This window comes from Maylandia zebra, linkage group LG15, assembly GCF_041146795.1.
Source record: "Maylandia zebra isolate NMK-2024a linkage group LG15, Mzebra_GT3a, whole genome shotgun sequence".
Taxonomy (NCBI): Eukaryota; Metazoa; Chordata; class Actinopteri; order Cichliformes; family Cichlidae; genus Maylandia; species Maylandia zebra.
Window position 1 is genome coordinate 33,792,954 of NC_135181.1, and position 10,986 is coordinate 33,803,939.

The following is a 10,986-nucleotide window of genomic DNA, read 5'->3' on the forward strand; positions in this document are numbered from 1 at the left end:
AATTGTGTAGCTTTAAGTTATACACCTCTCTCTCTCTCCTCTCTCTCACATACACATCCCTCCTTAGGTATATAGATAAATACAAGCAGACTGAAATTCATGACATCATGCAATTTCTGTCTTTCTCATGTATGTATACATGACCACACACAGCTACACAGGAAAATGTTTTAATGTAATGTCTGGTTCTGTTAAGTAGTCTACAAAAGGGAAAATACTAGTTCTCTTTGTACGTGCCTTGTCCTCTGTCTCATTCGCCGGGTATGTGGTGTGGCTGCTTGTAAAGTCCTCCCACCCCAACATGACTTTCAGACTGGCATGCTAATTGAAAACAGTACTGCAGCTTCCTGCCTTTTCAAGTACCTTACACACACACACACACACACACACACACACACACACACACACACACACACAGAGAGAGAGAGAGAGAGGGAGAGAGAGATAATACCACAGACTACATGAAATTCTGCAGTAATGGTAATAGCTTAAAATCACTCCACAATAAATCTGTCCGATATAGTTTGTTCTGCTTGCCTGCATGCACATAAAATACTTTCATTCCTAGATACATTTGTATTAACTGAAACTATTAACTACCAACCTATCCAATATCCAAAACAAGCAAAAACCTCAAATACCTGAGTCACTATACCTAGGTCTTAGAAACTGGAGAAAGAAAAAAAAAAAACACTGTGTCGGCCACAATGACATCACCCACTGGTTTGGACATTTTAAAGCATTGTGTTTGTGCTTTTTTTACTATAAAAAAAACTATAAAATAAAACTAATTTTTAATAAAAGGGGAAAATATTCATAACAGGCAAAAACTGCTTTTTTGTTGCAGGCTGTAAATGTCACGGCTGGCGGAGTGAGCCGTGTGGAGTGGAGGAAAAGGAGGACCCAAAATGCAGCAAACTGATGATACGAGTGAAGTTTATTTACACGGTGGCAGTGGCAAAAACAGGCAATGAAGCATGAGTAATGACAAACCTAAACTGGGAGAAACTAAAGAGCAAACCTGAAATCGTACAAAACGGAGAGCGGAGCAGAGAGGCGCAGACCAAGGACCAGGATACCAAGAAACACAGACGAGCCGACCACGAACACAGACCGACACCCACTATATATACACATACACACACACACACACACACACACACACGGTAATCGGGTAATCGCACACAGGAGGGAAGAACAGCTGATCTGAATACACATGATGACTGGAGGACACAAGCTGAACACAATGACAACAGACACAGACTTTCAGAACAAAACAGGAAATCTAGAACCCGAACCGGACACAAGGGGGGAGGACACAGAATAACTAGAACAGAGGGAAATAATCACAAAACACAAAACGCTGGGTCAAGGACCCAGGACCATGACAGTACCCCCCCTCCAAGGGCTGGCTCCAGACAGCCCAAAACAAAAACAGACGACCAACCCAGGGTGGGCGGCGGGGGCCCAGGACGGAGGGACCAACACAAGCTCCAGCGAACCGAGAGAATTGTCCAAAACAAAAACACACATGCTGGAGCACGAGAACAAAACACAGTTCAGGAGGCCGGCCCGGAGGCTGACAACTCAGAAGTCCAGGACAGTTCATCTTCTGAGGCCAGCCACGTCGGCGACGTAGATCCATAAGCCGACCGAGCGGAAGGCAGCGGTGGCGGAGTGGAGGCAGTTCAGGGGGCCGACCGTGCACACGGCAGCGGCGGCGACGGGGAAACCGTTCAGGCGGCCGACCGTGCGGACAGCAACGGCGGCGACGAGGAAACCGTTCAGGCGGCCGACCGTGCGGACAGCAATGGCGGCGATGACACAAGTCTGGAGGCCGACCGCGCGGAAGGCAGCGGCGGCGTCTAGGAGGTCGTCCATATTGACGATGACGCTCCACCAGCGGCCTGGTAGATGACCGCCGATGTCGAGGCGGCAGTTCGGGACCCGAAGGTGGCGTGGCCGTCGCAGCACCAGACGAGACCGAAGCAGAGGCCGGTCCAGGCGCGGCTGAAGCTGAAGCAGAGGCCGGACCAGACGAGACTGAAGCAGAGGCCGGACCAGACGAGGCTGAAGCAGAGGCCGGACCAGGCGAGGCTGAAGCAGAGGCCGGACCAGGCGAGGCTGAAGCAGAGGCCGGACCAGGCGAGGCAGACGACGAGGCTGAAGCAGAGGCCGGGCCAGGCGAGGCAGATGACGATGCTGCAGCCGGGCCAGGCGAGGCAGATGACGATGCTGCAGCCGGGCCAGGCGAGGCAGATGACGATGCTGCACCGGGCGAGGATGAAGGCTCGGAGGCTGCAGCTGGCGAGGATGATGAGGCTGCAGCAGGCGACGGCGTGGAAGCCGGAGACTGTAGCGCTGCAGGCGTGGAAGAAGCTGCTGCTGCCCGTGGCGTGGATGAAGCTGCAGGCTGCAGTTGGCAGCTGGACGGGCTCCTCGGGCCCTCCAGCTGACGAGGCAGGAGGCTGGCTAGGTTCTCCTGAACCTCCAGCTGACGAGTCTTGAGGCTGGACGGGCTCCTCGGGCCCCCCAGCTGACGAGACAGGAGGCTGGACGGGCTCCTCGGGCCCCCCAGCTGACGAGACAGGAGGCTGGACGGGCTCCTCGGGCCCCCCAGCTGACGAGACAGGAGGCTGGCTAGGTTCTCCTGAACCTCCAGCCGATGAGTCTTGAGGCTGGACGGGCTCCTCGGGCCATCCAGCTGGCGAGACAGGAAGCTGGGCGGGCTCCTTGGGCCCCCCAGCTGACGAGGCAGGAGGCTGGATGGGCTCCTCGGGCCCCCCAGCAGGCGAAGCAGGAGGCTGGACGGGCTCCTCGGGCCCCCCAGCGAAAACAGTCTCTGGACCAGTGGGCACCGGGGCCCCTGGAACACACAGGTCAGAACCAGTAGGCGCACGGGCCTCTGGCAGGCACAGTTCAGAACCAGCAGGCGCACGGGCCTCTGGCAGGCACAGTTCAGAACCAGCAGGCGCACGGGCCTCTGGCAGGTACGGGTCAGAACCAGCAGGCGCACGGGCCTCTGGCAGGTACGGGTCAGAACCAGCAGGCACAGGGGCCTCTGGCAAACACAAGGCAGACTGCAGCTGCACAGAGCATTGACCCAGCTCGGGCAGCGACAGCCGGATACAGTCCTCAGCTGGCTTCTTAATCTCCAGGGGTCCAGAGTCAGCCGGGGGCTGGGACCCAGCCTCTGGGGAGGCCCTGGAGTGTGTCACAGTCTCTGGGCTGGCCAGCTGAAGTTTATTTACACGGTGGCAGTGGCAAAAACAGGCAATGAAGCATGAGTAATGACAAACCTAAACTGGGAGAAACTAAAGAGAAAACCTGAAATCGTACAAAACGGAGAGCGGAGCAGAGAGGCGCAGACCAAGGACCAGGATACCAAGAAACACAGACGAGCCGACCACGAACACAGACCGACACCCACTATATATACACACACACACACAAGGTAATCGGGTAATCGCACACAGGAGGGAAGAACAGCTGATCTGAATACACATGATGACTGGAAGACACAAGCTGAACACAATGACAACAGACACAGACTTTCAGAACAAAACAGGAAATCTAGAACCCGAACCGGACACAAGGGGGGAGGACACAGAATAACTAGAACAGAGGGAAATAATCACAAAACACAAAACGCTGGGTCAACGACCCAGGACCATGACAGTAAACATGCTTTTAATGGCATAAATCCAGACCTTTTTAATGTGTGAATCTTTGGGGTGTGACTCCCTTTTAAGGCCAGCCGGAAATGCAACTCATACTCAGAAGCAACTGTTTTGGTAAATGAGGTTACATCATAGGCTAAAAAAAAACAAACCTGAATAAATATTGAACATATCACCAGTTTTCTAAGTAAATATATTTCTAAAGGTGCTACTGACATGAAATTCTCACCAGATGTTGGTAATAAATCATTCAATCCACATATGCCAAGAAATCAAACCACAGATTTTCATAAATTAGGTTTTGTATAGTAATGAGAAATAACAGAGGGAAAAAGTATTGAACACATGAAGTAAGGGAAGCACAAAAAGGCATGGGAGGTCATGACACCAGCTGAAATCTATCAGTAATTAGAAAGTAATCCTACCATGTAGTGCAAATTAATACCAGCTGGTTCAGTCCTGATGGCCTATAAAAGGGTATCTCATTACCAAGGAGTCTAAAAAGAAACATCTCATGATGACCATGAGCTCTCAGAGAACATTTGCCACTAACTATTAGTAAAACATACTGATGGCATTGGTTGCAGAAGAATTTCTAAACTACTGAAGGTACCACCGAGCACTGTTGGGCCCATAATCCAGAAGTGGTAAAAACATCATGTCACCACAAACCAGCCACAACCAGGTGCTCCCCACAAGATTTCATACAGAGAAGTGAAAAAGAGAGTTGTCCAAGAGCCAAGGAACAGTTGTAAAGAGCTACAGGGAGACCAGGAATCAGCAGGTAGAACTGTTTCAAAGACAAAAACTAAGTAATGCAAACAACTGCCATGGCTGCTATGTGTACTCACCATACAAGACTGTATTGTTGAAGAAAATGCATGTTGAAGTGCGTTTAGAGTTTGGTTAACAACATTTAGATAAGCCTGTGAAATACTATGAGAACAGAGTCTGTTCTGTTTGATGCCATAATACACACCATGTTTGGAAGTCAAAAACAGACTGCATATTACCCCAAATACGCCAAACCAACAGTGAAGTTTGGAGTTGGGGCTGTTTTTCAGCATACAGTAGACTTGTTGTCAAGACCGCCTAAACGAAGACCAAGACAGACCAAGTTAAGACGAGACCAAGACCGAAACCGAGACAAAAAAGTCTTTAAACTGCAGCCAGATGCTGCTTCATTTACGGGTGTCAGGCATATTTATGTGTTTTTGTGATGCACTCGCACAGCCCTCCTCACCGCTGTCTACTCTCTCACTTACTGAGAGGGCAGATGCACGCTCCACTTGACTGTCACGTCTCTCACCCTCGCTGTTTTTCACATAATGATATTATCCTGTATCCTCCCATGTGATTGGCCACAATATGGAGGGATTGGAGCATAGCTGAGCCACTGTGTGAGAGCTGAGCAGCGAAAGGAAATTAAGTGAGGAGCCGGCTCTCGCTCAATGGGAGTCAACTCTTCTGATTCACTACAAAGCACTCTCTAAGCACAGCTCTTAGAGCTGATGTGTAGCAGCCCTTGGCATTAAGAATGATAGAAGAGTCTCTAATGGGTGCAGCCATTTATTTCCTCACCAAACACAGCTCATTCTCTGGACATCGTTGAAAACTATAAAATAAGAAAAAAATGATACCCGTACAGTCCTTTTGAACCGTAACAATAAACAATAACAACAAATGAGCTTAAATTAAATCAGGTAAATTCAAAACAAGTAATTCTCAGATTTACAGTCACTGATTAAATAAAACAAAAAAGGGCTGCTTTAAATGGCATTAAGGTGTTCCACATAAAAGTTAAATAAAATATAACATCAGATCACATCACATACCTCAGTCCGCTTGCCAAGGGTGCAAACTTCCGTGAACACTTAAACATTCGGCCCGTTTCTCATGGGGCGCTGCTAGCTTGAGTGACACACATGTCTAAGCTAAAAAATAGCATAGTATGTAATGTGAGTACCAAATGAGAAAGTTTTCAGATAGCTTACAATACAAACACAGTAACATACATTACGTTAGAAACAAACTAAGCACACTTTATCCAAGTATTATTACAACTTACATGGACTTTATACAGCTTATTCCTGTGCACGACAGACTGCTCTATACAGGTTACAGGGCACGCCTCTGAGTGCATCTATCATTAATGCTACTGCGCATAAAGCTCCGACAACTCCCGTAATGATAATTTATGGTACAGACCAGCGGTTCATTACATGATGCTTTTGTGAACGTTACGTTGTGTGTCATGGATACTGTTGACTCCAAATCTCCTGACCACTATGTCGATCTGAGACAGCAAGACTGAGACAGCGAGACCAAGACAAGACCGAGGGATCCAAGACCAAGACACGTAAAAGTGGTCTTGGTTAGTGCTGTATTCTAGAGTTGGATGTCTCGAGACTGGTCTCAAGACATCCAACTCTAGAATACAACACTGTGATTCCTAAAACTGAAGGAAGGATGAATGATTTTTCTAGAGAAAAATCTGCTGCCATCTACTCAGATGATGAAGACGAAACAAGGTTGGACAGCAAGACAATGATCCCGAACACACAACCACGGATACTCTCAACTGGTTTCAGAGAAAGGAAATAAAGTGGTACAAATATTAATTAAATCTCATCAGTAAGCATGTTCAATACACTTTTCCTGTTTCATTTACATACATACATACATACATACATACATACATACATACATACATACATACATGTATATGTATGCATATTTCATTGTATATAAATAGTTTGGAGGACTTGACATAACAGAAAGATCCAGTCTGAGTACTATGTCAGAAAATTACTAGGGATGGTTTTGTATCTAACTGAACAGTGTGGGGCATTCTTGAAATACATGTCTCTATATTGTGGTAAAAGTTGAGAATAGCTCAACTATTTTGCCAGATGACCTTTACTCTTTCTGACATGTCAGTTTGAATGAATGGCAGTGGCTGAGATATGCCATATTTTTATTCATGTCACAAATTAATAAACATGAAACAACACCAATTAGTGGACAATGTTCAAGTTCATTTGGCATGGAAAAAAAAACCATTTATAACACTTTGATGACAAAATCACTTAAGGCAATAATAACTGCCTTTTAAAATGAGACCATGAATTCAGTGTGCATCACCATAAGCCAAAAAGTCTAAACAGTAATTGTCTTTTTCCCAGAAAATGACTGTTTACAGAAAGTCTGAACATGTTGAACTCAAGAAAGTAGTGGTTTTGTGTTCTTGCTGGTCACGAATAGGGAGTTTACACACACACACACACACACACACACACACACACACACACACACACACACACACACACACACACACACACACACAGAGTGTATTTACCACTTTAGTAGTAGATACTACATTGACTCACATTCATTTCCTGGAGTTTAGTTTGAAAATTAGTTGATATTAAAAAACCCAATTCCCCACTCGGTCTGTGGGTGGTCTTTATCCATCAACCTCTGGTGTGGTCCTATACTAGAGGCCTAGAAGCTTGAGAATCCTGCAAAGTATCAATATTTGCTGTTCTTACTCTTCTGGACAGAGATCTTGGATTTTTTTCTGGGATCCCCTGGAGCCATTCGACCAGTATGGGGGTCACTGCCTTGACTGCTGTTGCCTTCACCTTCCATTTCTTCTCTAGCTCCTTTCTCAGCCCTTGGTATTTCACCAGCTTATAGTTTTCCGTCATTCAGTCACTTGATATAGCCACAGCTATCACGACAGCTGCCATCCTCCGCTTGTCCACCACTACTATGTCCCATTGGTTAGCCATAAGTAGTTTGTGCATCTGTATCTCAAAGTCTCACAGGATCTTAGCTTGGTCATTCTCAACCACCTTGGGGGGCGTATCCCCATTTTGGCCTTTGGACTTTGAACTCATATTCGGCACAGATGTTCATGTGCACTATGCTAGCCACTTACTATTTATGTCATTTTTAATGTATGCCCTGCCTGCTAGCATCTTGCAGCCTGCTGGATTGTCAGCCTGAACCTGGGGCTGTAGAGTATGGTAGACCTCTACCAATCTTGAGCTTGTTCCTTTGCTGCTATGATTATTGTGCTGTTTTTCAGTCTAGCTTTCTCTAGCCAGTGGTAGGATTTCACAATATCAGATAACTTTTCTATGTGTTGGTGGTACATGGGGCCTGTCCTTCAATGATGGTACCTGTTCTTGCTCCTCTTCTCCCTCCAGTTACTGCTGCCTGAGGTATTCAGTAAGGACATCATCACTTGTGGCCACCTTTCTGATGTACTCATGGATCTTTTCTGTATTATCCAGGATAGTGTTTTTGACACTCATTAGTCCTCATCCTTATTCCTTCCTTCCACTTATCATACTGTCTCAGGGTGCTGGACATGAGGTGAAACCCTCCATGCATGGTAAGGAGCTTTCTTGTCTTGATCTCACTGTGTTCTGTCTCTTCCTTTGGTCAGCATATTATCCCAGCAGGAAATCTGATTACCAGCAGGACATAGGCGTGGTTGCCCGGATCTTGTTCTTTCCATCCTGCTGACTTTTCAGATGAGATTGGAGTATCCGCTTACTTTTTTTTAAATGGAAAACATTTACGTTTGCTTGTTCTTTTTATAACCACCCTATTTGGGCGAATTCATCATGTTAAAATCCAATATCAGCTGAAGAGTAAACAGAGCCTCTACTAGAGGGGATTGTAGCTTTTAGACAGGGGAGGGAAAGGATGTCCAGTAATATCAGTAATGAAAGTTTGTGCAGAAGAGATAATTGTCCATCCCTTTGTCTCCTGTGAGATAAGCAGTTCAGAAGATTGGACCTAAGATGTTCACAGTTGCCACAGGGATCAACTGTCGCCTAAATTGTGAACTTAGAACTTCCAACAATCTTTCTTTCTAGATTACAACTTCCAATGGATTTCAATGTTTTCATGGGGATTATAACTTTGAGAAAATTTGAATTTCTGTATTCCTAGGTGACTGAATTTCCAAGGGACACTTGCAAGGAATCCCTGTTGGATTATTATTATCAACACAAAACAGAGATAAGTGCATGTTCAGGCCTGAATGTGTCTGTTCTCTCCTCAATCTCTTGCCTCTCAAGATCAGAATAAAATCAATATTACCTCAAAGTAGGTTAATTAGATTAGTATAATTCCAGTTATTTGATTCTGTAATCTATGTGGCTATTTATTATTATTAGTTGGATAAGAATTATTCCATTCTGTAGTAGATATCCATAGCCATGCAGAGCAGCAGTGGGGACAGAGTATCTTCTTGGTAAATCCCACACTTAATGACAACATGCGGAATTGGCTTTAAGTTGGCTTCTTGATGAGGATGTTTTTCACCACATCCCCATCGAATTCTCAGTGAATGCTCTTAGAGTCCTATTGATTGTACAGTTCCAGAATCTATGATTGAGGCATCGAGCCATTGGCTTTCTTGTGGTCAATCTAGTCTCAAGTGGCTATCGGGCGACCGTGGTTCAGCAGGTTGGGAAGCTCATCATGTAACCGGTTCGATCGCCTGCTCTGTCTTGGTCATTGTGTCCCTGGGCAAGACACTTCACCTACCGCCTACTGTTGTTGGCCAGAGGGGCCGATGGCGGGATATGGCAGCTGTGGCTACAACTGTAGCTGCCTCCACCAGTGTGTGAATGTGAGAGTGAATGAATAGTGGAATTGTACAGCGCTTTGAGGGTCTCGAAAAGTGCTATATAAATGCAATTGTAGCAGCGGCACTCCGTCTCTGTTTTACTCTTCTGTACCACCTTTAGGAGTCAGTCCGGCAACATGCATTTGAAACACGAGCAAGTCCAGGTATTTTCCTTCAAAAAAGATGTTTATTAAAACTTTGAATTTACATGGCAAGACTCGGTCAAAAAACTGTGTTGCTTCCAGCTTATCCGACTCCCCAACTACATAATTACAGTGTGCCGGAAGCCCAAAATACCAAAAAGCGCATTAGAATGTTGCACTTCTATATTCTATACTTTTAGCAAAACAGTACCGTATTTTACACACTATAAGGCACACTTAAAATCCTTTAATTTTCTCAAAAATCGGCAGTGCGCCTTATAATCTGGTGCGCCTTATTTATGAATTCTGGCTGTGTTTACTGACCTCGAACTGATTTTATCTGGTACACGGCACTCAAAAATCTGTCAAAAAATGTTTTAGTAGGACTTTGCTAAGCTTTGAAGCCGCACCGCTTGATGGATTGTCTGAGCGTTATGGCTACCGTAGTCAGCCATAGCAAAAATTTACATAGCAAAGTTACATAGCAAAAATTAGAAAAACACGGGAACAACATATACTGTTGTTCCAGTGTTTATAGAGCAGCTACCAGAGAATTCAACATTAATGAATCAATGGTACGGAAGTGGAGGAAGCAAGAAGAATAAGTTGAGTAAAGTTTGACTTATCTGACTGTTTTGTTTCGTTTAATGCGAATAATGCGTTATAATCCGATGCGCCTTATGTATGAAAACAGACCCGTTTGTCGACAGTGCGCTTTATCGTCCGAAAAATACGGTATTTTGAAATTAACTGGAAATTATATACTTAACAACAAAGATGTATATTTCTCCTTAAATCATTTTACCAGTACCAATAAAATTAACCTTTAATTGGCTCTTACAGCAATCTGTTATTATTATTATTATTATTATTATTATTATTATTATTATTATTATTATTATTATTATCATTATCTACCAGTAGCTAGTATTTCGCCCCTCTGGTGTTTGTGCCAATTATTTTATGGAGGCCCTCTCACATGCAGAATCATGTGCCTATTCATCTTGGAAGCTCTTGTCAGGCATCATGGCAGCTAAGTGGTACTGAGGCAGGTTATTGGCTGATATTTGGATGGCACCGTCCCTTGTGGGGATCCTTGGGGATTAGGACTGTCTTGGTCTTTTGGTTGTTGGATTATTTGTGCCGTCAGACATTCATGGAGAGCAGTTAACTTCTTTAGCCAGTAGGGGTGAATCATGTCAGTACCTAGTGCTGTCAAGCTATTCATCCTTGAAACTCTTTCTTGGAGGTCTGCCACTGTCATAGTTACTGGGTCCTATAAGGGAGGTTGCTGTGGTCTTCACTTCGATCCATTAGCCACTGAGCAATGTTGTTATGTGTTGCGTCCTTCTCCCATGTGGTCTTGCAGTATTGCTCCATCTTCAGTCTTTATTGGGCTGTTCTCATATTGTTCACAGCTGAAAGTGTGAACGTGAAAGTGTGAAAGTGAATACCTCAGGTAACAGATACAAAAGGAAGAAGAGGAGCATAAAAAGGAGCAATCATGGAAGGA